Source organism: Budorcas taxicolor, chromosome 7 (assembly GCF_023091745.1).
Source record: "Budorcas taxicolor isolate Tak-1 chromosome 7, Takin1.1, whole genome shotgun sequence".
Classification (NCBI taxonomy): domain Eukaryota; kingdom Metazoa; phylum Chordata; class Mammalia; order Artiodactyla; family Bovidae; genus Budorcas; species Budorcas taxicolor.
Genome location: NC_068916.1, coordinates 2,829,098 through 2,841,611, shown reverse-complemented (window position 1 = coordinate 2,841,611; position 12,514 = coordinate 2,829,098). Strand labels below are relative to the sequence as shown.

Below are 12,514 nucleotides of genomic sequence, written 5' to 3'. Positions count from 1 at the left end.
GAGAAATAGAGGTGAAACCACGGACGGGAGGCAGGCGATAACTGCAGAGTTGGAGAGTGTGACTTTGGACAAGTCTGAAGAGGCCAAGGGACAGTATGAGCGGACCAGGCCGCTGACCTACTCCAGGACCCACTCCTCCCTTCATTTTAATAACAGGAGCCATCCTGTTCCAGCTGGACAAACAGCTGTCCAGCCAGAGATGACATCTGCCACTCTCCTGGCAGCCAGGTGTGGCCAGACGACCAACTTTTACCTGACAGATGTGAGCAGAAATGACGGATGTTACTTCTAGACCATGTTTTAAACAGAAAGTTGCTTACCTTCCAATCTATCTTTCTCCCTTGCTGTTGGCTGGGTGATCAGCAGTTGTACTCCCAGAGATGGAAGTTACATGCTGAAGACACTAGAATCACTCACCAGCCAGGGTCCTGAACGACCGTGTGGGACAGAGCTGGGCCATTCTGGTCCACCTGTCCACACTGAGACTGGCATAAATTAATCTAGATCATGTTGAATAATTCTGGAATTCTCTCTGCTACAGCTGTTGTAACCCATACTCTTACTGCTACAGTATTAGATTAGCTTTTGTGAATTTGGGGAGTATATTACTTCATTGTGTTACTCACTTAGTTGTGTTCAACTCTGCAACCCCATGGACTGTAGCCCACAGGCTCCTCTATCCATGGAATTCTCCAGACAAGAATACTGGAGTGGATAGGCATCCCCTTCTACAGGGAATCTTCCCAATCTAGGGATAAAACTCTGGTCTCTTGCATGCAGGCAGATTCCTTACCTGCCCCCAATATTACATCATTAGGTCAATAATTAATACAATTTCATCTCAAGATTTTAAATAATTTTTAAATTAAAATAAGTTGCCCTTATCAGGCAGGGAAAAAAAGTCACTTAAGAAAGAATCTGTTAGAGCCACCTCCTCTGCCAAGCCTGGGCTTCATGAGAGCAAGAGAAAGAATCCCAAGCCAAAAGAAGAAAGCATGTAAATTAACTATTAATGAAATCAACTCCTGAGATGTATTTCAACAAAATGGACCTCGTGATCCTGGTGGCTCAGCAGTAAAGAATCCACCGGCCAATGCAGGAGATGCAGATTCAATCTCTGGGTTGGGAAGATCCCCTGGAGAAGGAAATGGCAACCCACTCAGTTTTCATTCCAATTCCAAAGAAAGGCAATGCCAAAGAATGCTCAAACTACCACACAATTGCACTCATCTCACACGCTAGTAAAGTAATGCTCAAAATTCTCCAAGCCAGGCTTCAGCAATACGTGAACTCTGAACTTCCTGATGTTCAAGCTGGTTTTAGAAAAGGCAGAGTAACCAGAGATCAAATTGCCAACATCTACTGGATCATGGAAAAAGCAACAGAGTTCCAGAAAAACATCTATTTCTGCTTTATTGACTATGCCAAAGCCTTTGACAGTGTGGATCACAATAAACTGTGGAAAATTCTGAAAGAGATGGGAATACCAGACCACCTGACCTGCCTCTTGAGAAATCTGTATGCAGGTCAGGAAGCAAGTTAGAACTGGACATGGAACAAAAGACTGGTTCCAAATAGGAAAAGGAGTATGTCAAGGCTGTATATTGTCACCCTGCTTATTTAACTTATATGCAGAGTACATCATGAAAAACGTCGGGCTGGAAGAAACACAAGCTGGAATCAAGATTGCCGGGAGAAATATCAACAACCTCAGATATGCAGATGACACCACCCTTATGGCAGAAACTGAAGAGGAACTCAAAAACCTCTTGATGAAAGTGAAAGAGGAGAGTGAAAAAGTTGGCTTAAAGCTCAACATTCAGAAAATGTTGATCCAGGGGATCATGGCATCTGGTCCCATCACTTCATGGGAAATAGATGGGGAAACGGCGGAAACAGCATCAGACTTTATTTTTTGGGCTCCAAAATCACTGCAGATGATGACTGCAGACATGAAATTAAAAGACGCTTCCTCCTTGGAAGAAAAGTTATGAGCAACCTAGACAGCATATTCAAAAGCAGAGACATTACTTTGCTGACTAAGGTCCGCCTAGTCAAGGCTATGGTTTCTCCTGTGGTCATGTATGGATGTGAGAGTTGGACTGTGAAGAAAGCTGAGCGCCAAAGAATTGCTGCGTTTGAACTGTGGTGTTGGAGAAGACTCTTGAAGAGTCTCTTGGACTGCACAGAGATCCAACCAGTCCATTCTGAAGGAGATCAACCCTGGGATTTCCTTGGAAGGAATGATGCTAAAGCTGAAACTCCAGTACTTTGGCCACCTCATGCGAAGAGTTGACTCATTGGAAAAGACTCTGATGCTAGGAGGGATTGAGGGCAGGAGAAGAAGGGGACGACAGAGGATGAGATGGCTGGATGGCATCATGGACTCGATGGACGTGAGTCTGAGTGAACTCCGGGAGTTGGTGATGGACAGGGAGGCCTGGCGTGCTACGATTCATGGGGTCGCGGAGTCGGACACGACTGAGCGACTGAACTGAACTAGTATTCTTGTCTAGAAAATCCCATGGACAGAGAAGCCTGGTGGACTACAGTCCAAGGGGTCACAAAGCGTCAGACACTATTCAGCTACTAAAAAACAACAACAAACAAAAGAAACAGTCATAAACAAAATGGACATCAACCAGGTTTCAGAAGACAATTCACAAATCGAGCAGTGTAAGAATTCTTCAGGCAACCACATTACCAACACACGGAAGGTGGAGTCCCTGACTTAACTCCCATCACTAGCAGGTGCTGGTTCTTCACCTCGGCTCCCAGCAGTGGGATCCACTGCCGGTCACACCGCCCTGTCACTCAGCTTCTGCAGGTCTGCCTCCGCCTCCCTCTGCCAGGCGAGGAGCTCCTCAAAAGGAGGGAAGGCCTGTCTTCCCTCTCATATGACATTACGAAATGCCAACCAATGATCCACTGAGAAAGCTCCTAGGAGGATACGCTCTGCGCTTACAGACCCGAGTGTGGTGAGTGGATGCCTCAAGGTTAGGAAGCGGCATGGCCTTTACTAAAGGCAACTGCCTCAGGTCTATACCCTCCCCACTTACCATGCTGCTTCGATGAATGCTTGTCAAATGAATTGCTCTAACTGAAAAGCTCTATTTCTTCAAGATTGGAGACTCCTGTAGGATCCCCTCCAGGATACTGGAATAAAATCTACCCACTCTAGGAATAAACATTGGGCAGGAGGAACATTCCTATCTGTTTAGAGCCTGGAGTAAGAAATGCTTTAAAAGTTTTTTCCCTACCTCTAGAATTCTAAATATAAACAACCCAGGTACTGTAAATACAGTATTAAATCTCTGATTATCTTTTCTAAATAAAAAAATTAGCTCTAACTATAGCTTTCTGGGGCTTCCCAGATGGCACTAGTGGTAAAGACCCTGCCTGCCAATGCAGGGGACGGAAGAGGCACGGATGGATTTGATGCCTGGGTTGGAAGGTCCCCTGGAGGAGGGCACAGCAACCCACTCCAGTATTCTTGCCTGGAGGATCCCATAGACAGAGGAGCCTGGCGGGCTACAGTCCATGGGAGCAGGACACAAAGAGCCGGACACAACTGAAGTGACTTAGCACAGCACAGCACAGCTTTCCACCACACTTTACGCAGTTCTAACATTTTAAAATGGGAAACAACAGTGGAGAGCATATAATGTGTGACCTGGGGAGATGTCAGCTACTATTTACTTACTATTTACTGACTTCTCCCAACAAACATTTCCTGACAGCCTCCTGTGCACCAAACATGAGGGATGTGTGTGTATTTGAGTGTCTGTGTGTCAGCCGCTCAGTCACGTCCGACTCTTTGCCACTCCGTGGACTGTAGCCCGCCAGGCTCCTCTGTCCATGGAATTCTCCATTCAAGAATCCTGGAGTGGGTTGTCATTCCTTTCCGCAGGGGATTTTCCCGTCCCAGGGATCAAACCCAGGTCTCCAGCATTGCAGGCAGATTCTTTACTCTCTCAGCCACCAAGGAAACCATGGAGTACTAATCAGACAATCCTTTCCCTCCAAACCACCAACGCATAATTATCATACCACACAGGAAGTGTCCTGGGGGCATGCACTGTCTGCAGGGCGGCAGTCCAGCAGAGTGGTGGGCAGAGGCAGAGAACAAGTGGAATGTGTGAGTGAGAGGCAGACGTGGAGGAAGGCTTCCTGGAGGAGGCAAGACCTGCATGCAAGTCACAACCTAGTTGTGACAAAGCAGGTACTTTCACACATACTGGTGAGCATAAATTAGTATGAATTACATAAATTCGTAAAACACTATTTGGAAGTAAAATAGGTAACATCTAAGGGAAAATCTGCATGACTCCTGACCTGGCAACTACAATTCTATATAAATGCGCCTGACAAATTACATGTACAAGGACGCAAAGACTACTGTGCAAGGATGTTTGCAGCACTGCTTGTAACAGGCAAAAAACTAGAAATAATCTAAAAAGCACCCTTGGCATGACTGAAGAATCATGGCATAAAAGCATAATAAAGCCATTAAAACCAATGCAGGGACGTTAGGCATTGATATGGAGAGATGTTTAAGATATATCAGGAAATAAAACAAGGCAAAGAAGAGTACAGACAGTAAATCCCAATGTACAGAAAAATACACAGACAAGACGCTAGCAAGTGCAGAGAAGCAGTGGAAAACGAGACTTTCATTCCTGACATCACAACTTTTTTTTTTCTTTTACCTATGCACATATTTCACATTTTAAAAACTAAACACTTTTAAATAAAAAGCTGAAGAATGGTCACTCTGACCCCTTTACAGAGAATGGATTTGAGGCAGATGAGACTGGAGACAGGAAGGCAAGTGGGCCAGGCTCAGTACACAGTTATATACACTCTCCTAACAGCTTGTGAGATCCAGGTACTATCCTCAACTTGTACAAATGAGGAAACAACTTGGAGACAGGAAGTAACTTGCCCGGATTCTCAGCTGGAGAGTAGCATAGCCTGGATTTGAATTGAGGTGTATTTGACTACAATATCCATGTTCTTCCCAATATACTACTGGAATATCTCTAATTTTATTTAGAAAGTAAAGTGATTGTCAAAGGGCTAGTTAGGACCACGACAAAATAACACAGACCTTCTTCACATCTTATCTTGTTGGCTTCAACCCACCTAGACACGTTTGTTCTGATGATGAAGATAATGCAGTGATCCACAGAATCAAACCTTTAATCACACTAATGCTTCAGAATACCCAGGGCATTCAATATTTAAGTGAACTGACTGCTGTGATTAAAAGCAGATTGTCACAATCACCTTCTTTGTTTCAATGCTTGCTGCCAGAAGTTTTAATCAAATTGTTCCCTTTTCCTACTTTTTTCTTATTAAAAATAGTATTCGTGTGTGTGTGTGTGTGTGTGTGTGTGTGTGTGTGTTAAGTCACTCAGTCGTGTCTGACTCTTTGAGACCCCAAAGACTGTAGCCCACCAGGCTCCTCTGTCCATGGAATTCTCTAGGCAAGAATACTGGAGTGGGCATCCATTCCCTTCTCCAGGGATCTTGGCACAACTTAATCCTCCCTGAATAACCAAAAACCTCACAGCATTTCAGGGCCACTCTTTTGAACATCAGTTCTTAACTTATGGCATATACTATGACACAGAATAACAACTAGTAGTTGGTTATCATGTCACTCACAGTTGGATCCTAAGGATCTAGCAAGAATTCCCCCCACTGGCCCCTTGCAGTCAACAGTTTCCCCACATCCCGCCCTGATACTCAGTGTTGTGAGTAAAGGCCTCACTGTGCCCGAGACACACCAACAGCCAAAGTGCTCTCCAGCCTCCATTCCTGATACCTCAGATCTATGGTATACACACCATCTTAGAAATATGTGTGCACATGAAAACCTTTACACGAATGCTCAAGAAGCTGTATCTGTAATAGTTCAAAACTGGAAGAAATCCAGATGTCTTTCAGTGGGTGAATGGTTAAACAAATTGCTGTACATCCATCCATACAACCGACTACCACCTGGCACTCAAAATGATTGAATTACTGATATTCAGCAACAATTTGGGTAGGTCATATGGCATTATGAAATTTTAGTGACAAAAGCCAATTTCAAAAGGTCTGTAATCCATGTATACAACATCCCTAAAATGAAAAATTACAGATATAGAACAGATTCGTGGTCGCCAGGGATGACGGATGGTGGGGGAGAAGGGGGGGCAATGTGGTTATAAAGGGGTAGTACAGGGGAGGATCTTAGGGATGATGAAGTAGATCTGTATCTTGATGACAGTGATGATGGTTACATGAACCTCCATATGTGATAAAATGACATAGAACTATACAAACGCTATACCGACACTCACTGCCTGGTTCTGGTACTGCACTATAGCGATATTAATACACAACCATTGGGGGCAACCAGGTGAAGGGGGCACAGGGCCTCTGTACTATTTGTGCAACTTCTTAGGATTTGTAATTATTTCAAAACAAGAATTAAAGAGACTTGTTGAAAAGGATTTGTGATTATACTACTCTTATGTTTGAGTTCCTTCAGTAGCGACCGATTGTGTTAAGGGTAAACTTCGAATCCCGAGCACAGCAGAGGAGTCCTGCAGGGCCTCTGGCTCACTCTCAGGCATTATCAAGCCCCCCGGGAGCAGCAGGCTCCAGCTCCTGCACACCTTCAGGTTCCTTTGCCTGAGTTGTCCTATCTGCCTGAAATGACTTCCCTCCCCCTTCTGTGTTCCTGGCCAACCTCCCTCCTTCCAAGTCCAGGGCAAGCTTTTCTGCAAGTCTTCCTCAGCAGGCCTTCCTTTCCAGCCGTGCCAGGCACGCCCCCTTTTCTGAGCATCACCATCTGCATTCGTTTGCCTTGCAAGTCTATCTCCACTTCTACTCTGTGAGCTCCTCTATTTCTTAGCCCTCTACTAACTACACAGTGGGTGCCCAGGAAATACTTGTTAAAGGAAAACTAAATGGGACCGTAAGTGCAAGGCAGCTCTGCAGTCAGACGGCAGTGGGTCTGCCACGTTATGTGGGTGAGTGAACTTGGGCAAGCACTTATCCTCATCTGTAGAAGGGGGATAACTGCAGAATCAACCTCAGAGGACAGCTAGCACAGTGGATCCGCCTTAGCCGACCTTAGAACAGATCTTACCACACCCATTCTGCTTGTTCCAAACAAATATCTGCATTCTGAAAACGTGGACTCAACCCTGGTGAGTGCAAAGCCTGATGACACGGTTAATGCTAGTGAGCACCCCCATGAAAGACACAACAGGAGGCAACGCACAGAATTTACTTTCCATTCTAGGGCGTGACAGGTAGACGGTATGTCATGAGATTTGTAGACGGCATCCACTTTACAACATATAATAGTAGCTATGTTTCTGAGAGTTAAGAGTTAGAAAAACAGATTTGATTCCAGAATCAGACCTAGGGGATTCACTACCTGGTTTGCATCCTTAAGCCTAGATATTCTGAAATCAAACTAGTAGCAGCATCAATTTAGATACACAATATTCAAATAGTGTAACAAATTAAATTATTTACAATTCTGTAGAAATATATGTGTATGTATAAGTATATATATTTTAAGGAAAAGGAGTTGTTTTAAAGCCAATCATTATTATTCTTTCTCTCAGAATCATTGTAGGGAGCGGAGCTATGCTTTTTAAACAAACTGTTCTAAATAAAATTATGTTTTTAAACCAAATCCCCAGGTTTTTCGTATGCTGGCCTATGGAAAGACAGACTAACAGGTGGTTTTCACACTGTTCATTCTCCTAATGCCAAATATTTCAAGTATGGAAATACTTTAAATAACAACCTTAAAACAGGCCAGAATTTATTTAACATAAAGAGAGTTAACATTAACACCTCGCTTTTGAAAAAGTGAAAGTGTTAGTTGCTCAGTTGTTTCCAGGTTCCTGTGTCCTTGGGATTTTCCAGGCAGGAATACTGGAGTGGGTTGCCATTCCCTTCTCCGGGGGTTCTTCTTGACCCAGGGACTGAACCGGGATCTCCTGCACTGTAGGCAGATTCTTTACAGTCTGAGCCACAAGGGAGGGGAAAAAAATCCACCTCATTTGTAATTCATACATCCTTAGAATCTATTTTTATTACTCCTGAAATGTTTTAGAGTATGTAGTCTTTGCTTAAGAAAGGTTCTTAGGTAAAATTAGCTAGGAGAAAGAAGGAGTAGAGTATTTTATAAAATCCAAAAACAAAAAAATGAACCCAAAAACCGAATGAAATTACTCTTCTTTAAAGAAATTAGTTTTCTTTAAAGAAAATCAAATTTGCTGAATTCCACTTTCAAGTGTCTAGTAAATTTCCTTAGCTCTAAGAATTCCTATGCTAAAATTGAGACTACTATTGCTGATTATTTTTATATCTGTTAATTTACACCCCAACATTTTCCCTTTGGATTTGAGGCACCAGTTAAAAATGTTTAACTGGCAATCCAAAGGCCAATATAAAACCTGAAAAGACCCACAGTACTTTATAAAAAATGAATTCTTGCTGTGCAAAAGATACACAAACTTGTCCCCCCAAATAATATGGCCTTTTAATGAATCAATGGGTCCAGCTACTGAGTATCAACAGTAGCTAACATCATAGTGTGAGCCAATCAAAACTACTTGCCTCTAGAGGAAGCGCACATCCCACCTAGGAAGGCTCCATGGATCCAACCAAACCTTGTCTAAATCCAACTACAAACTTCCAAGAAATACAGAGAAACACAAGAAACTACACTGCAGAGGTACAATCAGTAAGATCCCAATAACAGAACTACTATCGCTTCAACAAATAAACTACAAGGAAAAGAAAAACAGAAATAAAGAGGGATCTACAGATTAAAAGACTTTTAAAAGACATTATCAACCAATCACAATATATGGTCCTTATCTGGATCTGTATTCCAAGGAAGAAACTATTAAAGGAACTATGAAATTTACGAGACACCTGGAAATCTGAGTGCTGGCTGGCTATTTGATATCACAGAATGACTAATTACTGCTTTTCCAAGTTTGAAAGAATTCTTATTTTTTAAAAATTTTCAGACGTAAACTGAAAAAGTTATGGGTGAAATGACATGACAGTTAGGATTTGCTTGAAAATAATAGCACAGTGTGTGCTGGAGGGTGTGTGAGGGCTGTAGGCACGAGGGCAGGGGTGAACCAGGTTGGCCAGCGGTTAGTGATTGTTGAAGCTAGATACCACTCTGTTTACTTTCCTCCATGTTTGAAATCTCATAATAAACAGTTACAACGAAGACTGTTGTTGAAACCAGTTCATACAATCACAAAGGGGCAAATACAAATTTAGTAATTCTTAAGGAAAATCATGTAAAAATGTCACCTTCTTAACCAAGTATAACTAGATCAGAGACAGCTGTGCAGGCATGTGTGTTAGTCACTTCGGTCGTGTCCACCTCTTTGCGACCCTATGGACTGAAGCCTGCCAGGCTCCTCTGCCCGTGAGATTCTTCAGGCAAGAATACTGGAGCGAGCTGCCATGCCCTCCTACTGCCAAATCAACAATGTTAAGGAAAAAATGTGGTTTTGTTTTACCTCATGTATCATGAAATAAATTGGTTTGCTCACTATTAATTGCTTCATATGGCACTTTTCTCTACCCAGAAAATTAAGACATTTTAAATAGACAAATTGAGGTGTACCTTCTAACATTTATTTAGGAAGGCCAAATAAACACATTTTAATCTGTCAACAAATTATTTAAAGTGGCATTCTGAAACGTTAAGTTCTCAGGAGTGGATTCTCCTCAAGAAACTCAGGAAAAGAACGCTCTTCAGCGACAAACTATGCCAAAACAGGATTGTTTTTAACCCTGTAGGATCCTTTTGAAGGGGAAAAAAAAGGGATAAATGAAGGGAAACGATATCTAGATTGGATTTTATTCTTCCAGAACAAACTAAGAGCCAAAGAGAATACTCAGAGCTAAGGGACTCAGGAAAGAATGCTGATCTGCGGGAGACCTGGGTTCAAATTTCACTTTCCAGCTGCTTGCTACAAAACAGACTGCCGAAACTCTGGGAGCCTCTGTTTCCTCCTGTGTAGCAAGTGGGGGCTAGCAGGCTTCCTAGCTGCTATCGCAGGGCTCCAGTGACAAAAGAGAGTTCCTGGACAAACAGGGCCTAGCTGCCCTAGTCGTGGGCTACCCTTCTAGCTCACTGCAACTCTTCCCTCCTAAACAACCTGCCTTGAAGTCCGGAGTCCGACAATCCTGAAATAAAACTGAATGAGGTCTGCATTTTGCTTGGCTCACAGCACTGAAAACATTTTAAAATAAGCTACTGCCAACAATTGAACATGAAGAGAGTGCAGATACAAATCTCAAGTTCTGGCTTCTTTCTAAAAATTGCTGGCTAAGTGCTGTCTGGTTCTCCAGGGTCTCCACTACTCTTAATCTCTCACACCTGGCCCCACAGGCTGGTTTTTGACACCAACATTGGGCTGAATATTGGAGAAGGGGATGACAGAGGAAGAGATGGTTGGATGGCCTCACCGACTTGATGAACATGAGTTCAAGCAAGCCCTGGGAGTTGGTGATGGACAAGGAAGCCTGGTGTGCTGCAGTCCATGGGGTCCCAAACAGCGACATGATTGAGCGACTGAACTCAACTGATTGGGCTGAAGTTCCTCCTTCACCCTGCCCTTCCCCACTTCTTGTCTTCCCCTAGACCTGACAAGTTTCTCATCACAATTCAAGTCAACTCCAGCACCAGCCAAGCACCACCGCCTCCTCCAAGTTTCCACAGCACAGCCCTGCTCTACAGCAAGCTGTCCGAGCACTGTCTGCATGTCTCCTTTCTCTACTGGGCTCTTGGGCTCTCTGGAGGAAGGGACCCTGTTGCTACTGCCTTTGTGTCCCCAGGGCCGAGCAGAAAGCTGACCTGGATAATGGAGAATTCAGTCAATGTGTCCTGAATGTGAGGAAGGAAGTTAGAGCTAAAACATTACAAAAATGTCAGATTTTATATTACAGCTTGTTCTGATAGTTACCAAATAAAAGGGTCAAGGACATTAAAATGTTTCACAAAACTAAAGCAACCTATCATCTGCATGTAAGTTTCACAAGTTAGTCGGAAGTCACTAAACAGAGAAAGCAGAGGCAACAGGCTGGCAGGGTCATTCATTCACTCATTTACTCACTTAACTGATATTACTGAATACTTACTGTGTGCTTTCTAAGCACTGGGGGTAAAGCAGTGGACAAATCAGACAACTACCTGTTTTCAGAAAGCTATAATCCTAATGGGAGAGACCGAAAATAAACAGGCAAATCAACAGAATAGTTTCAAACCAGATACTGGGAAGAAAATTAATGTAATGAGACAGAATGACTAAAGGAGGAGAAAGAGTGGTCAAGGAAAGGATTCTGTAAATTGACACATGTGAGGAGAAGGACCAGAAGGAGTCAGCTGTGCAAAGATCCGCGAGGCAACTCCAATCACTGGATACAAGTGCAAAGGTCCTGAGGTAAACAGGGCTGAATGTTCAAGGCCAGTAAGATGGGTAGGTTAGGAGACCACTGCTCCGGGTTGGGGGACTTGTTGGGGGTGAGCTGGTCAGGGCCCGCTCAGGCACTGCTGGGCACTGAGTATGCAATGACAAGGCACTTGGGGAGCATGAGGATGGGGGACTCTGGGCGGACTCTGCTACACTCAAACCAGCAAGGAGCAGTATCCCGCTCAATTTTCCACAAGTGTGCATCGGGCGGGCTCCCGCCCAGGGGCTTTCACACACATTCATAGAGCTTGACAACAATCCTGCCCCAAAGGGTAGACATTTCCCCCACTTTGCCGAGGGGAAAACAGAGGAACAGCAAGGATCAGTGCCTTCGCCAAGGTCGCAGGAATCAGATCCCAGGCTCTGAGCATCCGGGAGGAGGTATGCAGCTGGGTGCCAAACAATCGGGGCGGGGGAGGGGGCGCCCACAGACCCTACAGCAGGTCTGCCGGGGCCAGAGCCGGGAGGGAGCCCGCAGCTCTGGGGCGCGGACAGCCGGGCGTAAGGGGGTGACTGCGGCAGCCTGGAGGAAGAGGGGCTGCGGCCGGGGTCGCCAGCACCCCGCAGACCCCACAGAACCCGGGCTTCCCGCTCCGCACCCCCCTGTCCCCGCGGAGCCTGGCCTCGCGGCCTTCCCGCCGCCCCTCCCCGGCGAGGCTCGGTCCCAGAGTCCCCGCTGGGCCTAACCCGCCGGCCGGGCTCACCTCGCCTCCCCGCCGCCGCGCCAGAGGGAGAGGCCAGGCGGGCGGACTGGCGGCGCAGCGCGCTAGCTGCTCGCGGCTCCGCTGCCCCGGGCTCGCCTGGCCGCCCCGCCCCGCTCTGCTCCGCTCCGCCCCGCCGCCGCCGCCGCCGCCGCCGCAAAGGGTGTGAGGGGCGCCGGGGCGCCTAGGACCCTTCCGGTCTGGATTGCTTCTCCTCCGCTGCAGCCGCCGCCGCGGCGCCCGGTCTGACCGACCCGCGCGCCGGCCAATCAGCGCGCGGAGAGCTGGGCA

The 12,514-nt window shown here is 45.4% G+C and overlaps 1 protein-coding gene across 5 annotated transcripts in view; it reads right to left on the bottom strand.

Annotated features, from left to right (window-relative positions):
• The window catches only part of MAPK9 (mitogen-activated protein kinase 9), a 69,995-nt gene extending 57,682 nt beyond the window's left edge, over nucleotides 1–12,313 (bottom strand). For all 5 annotated transcript variants that reach the window (XM_052644099.1, XM_052644098.1, XM_052644100.1 and 2 more), the window contains exon 1: nucleotides 12,227–12,313. The gene's annotated coding sequence lies outside the window, so the exon portion shown is untranslated. The remainder of the gene's footprint in view (nucleotides 1–12,226) is intronic.
• Nucleotides 12,314–12,514: the final 201 nt, after the last annotated feature.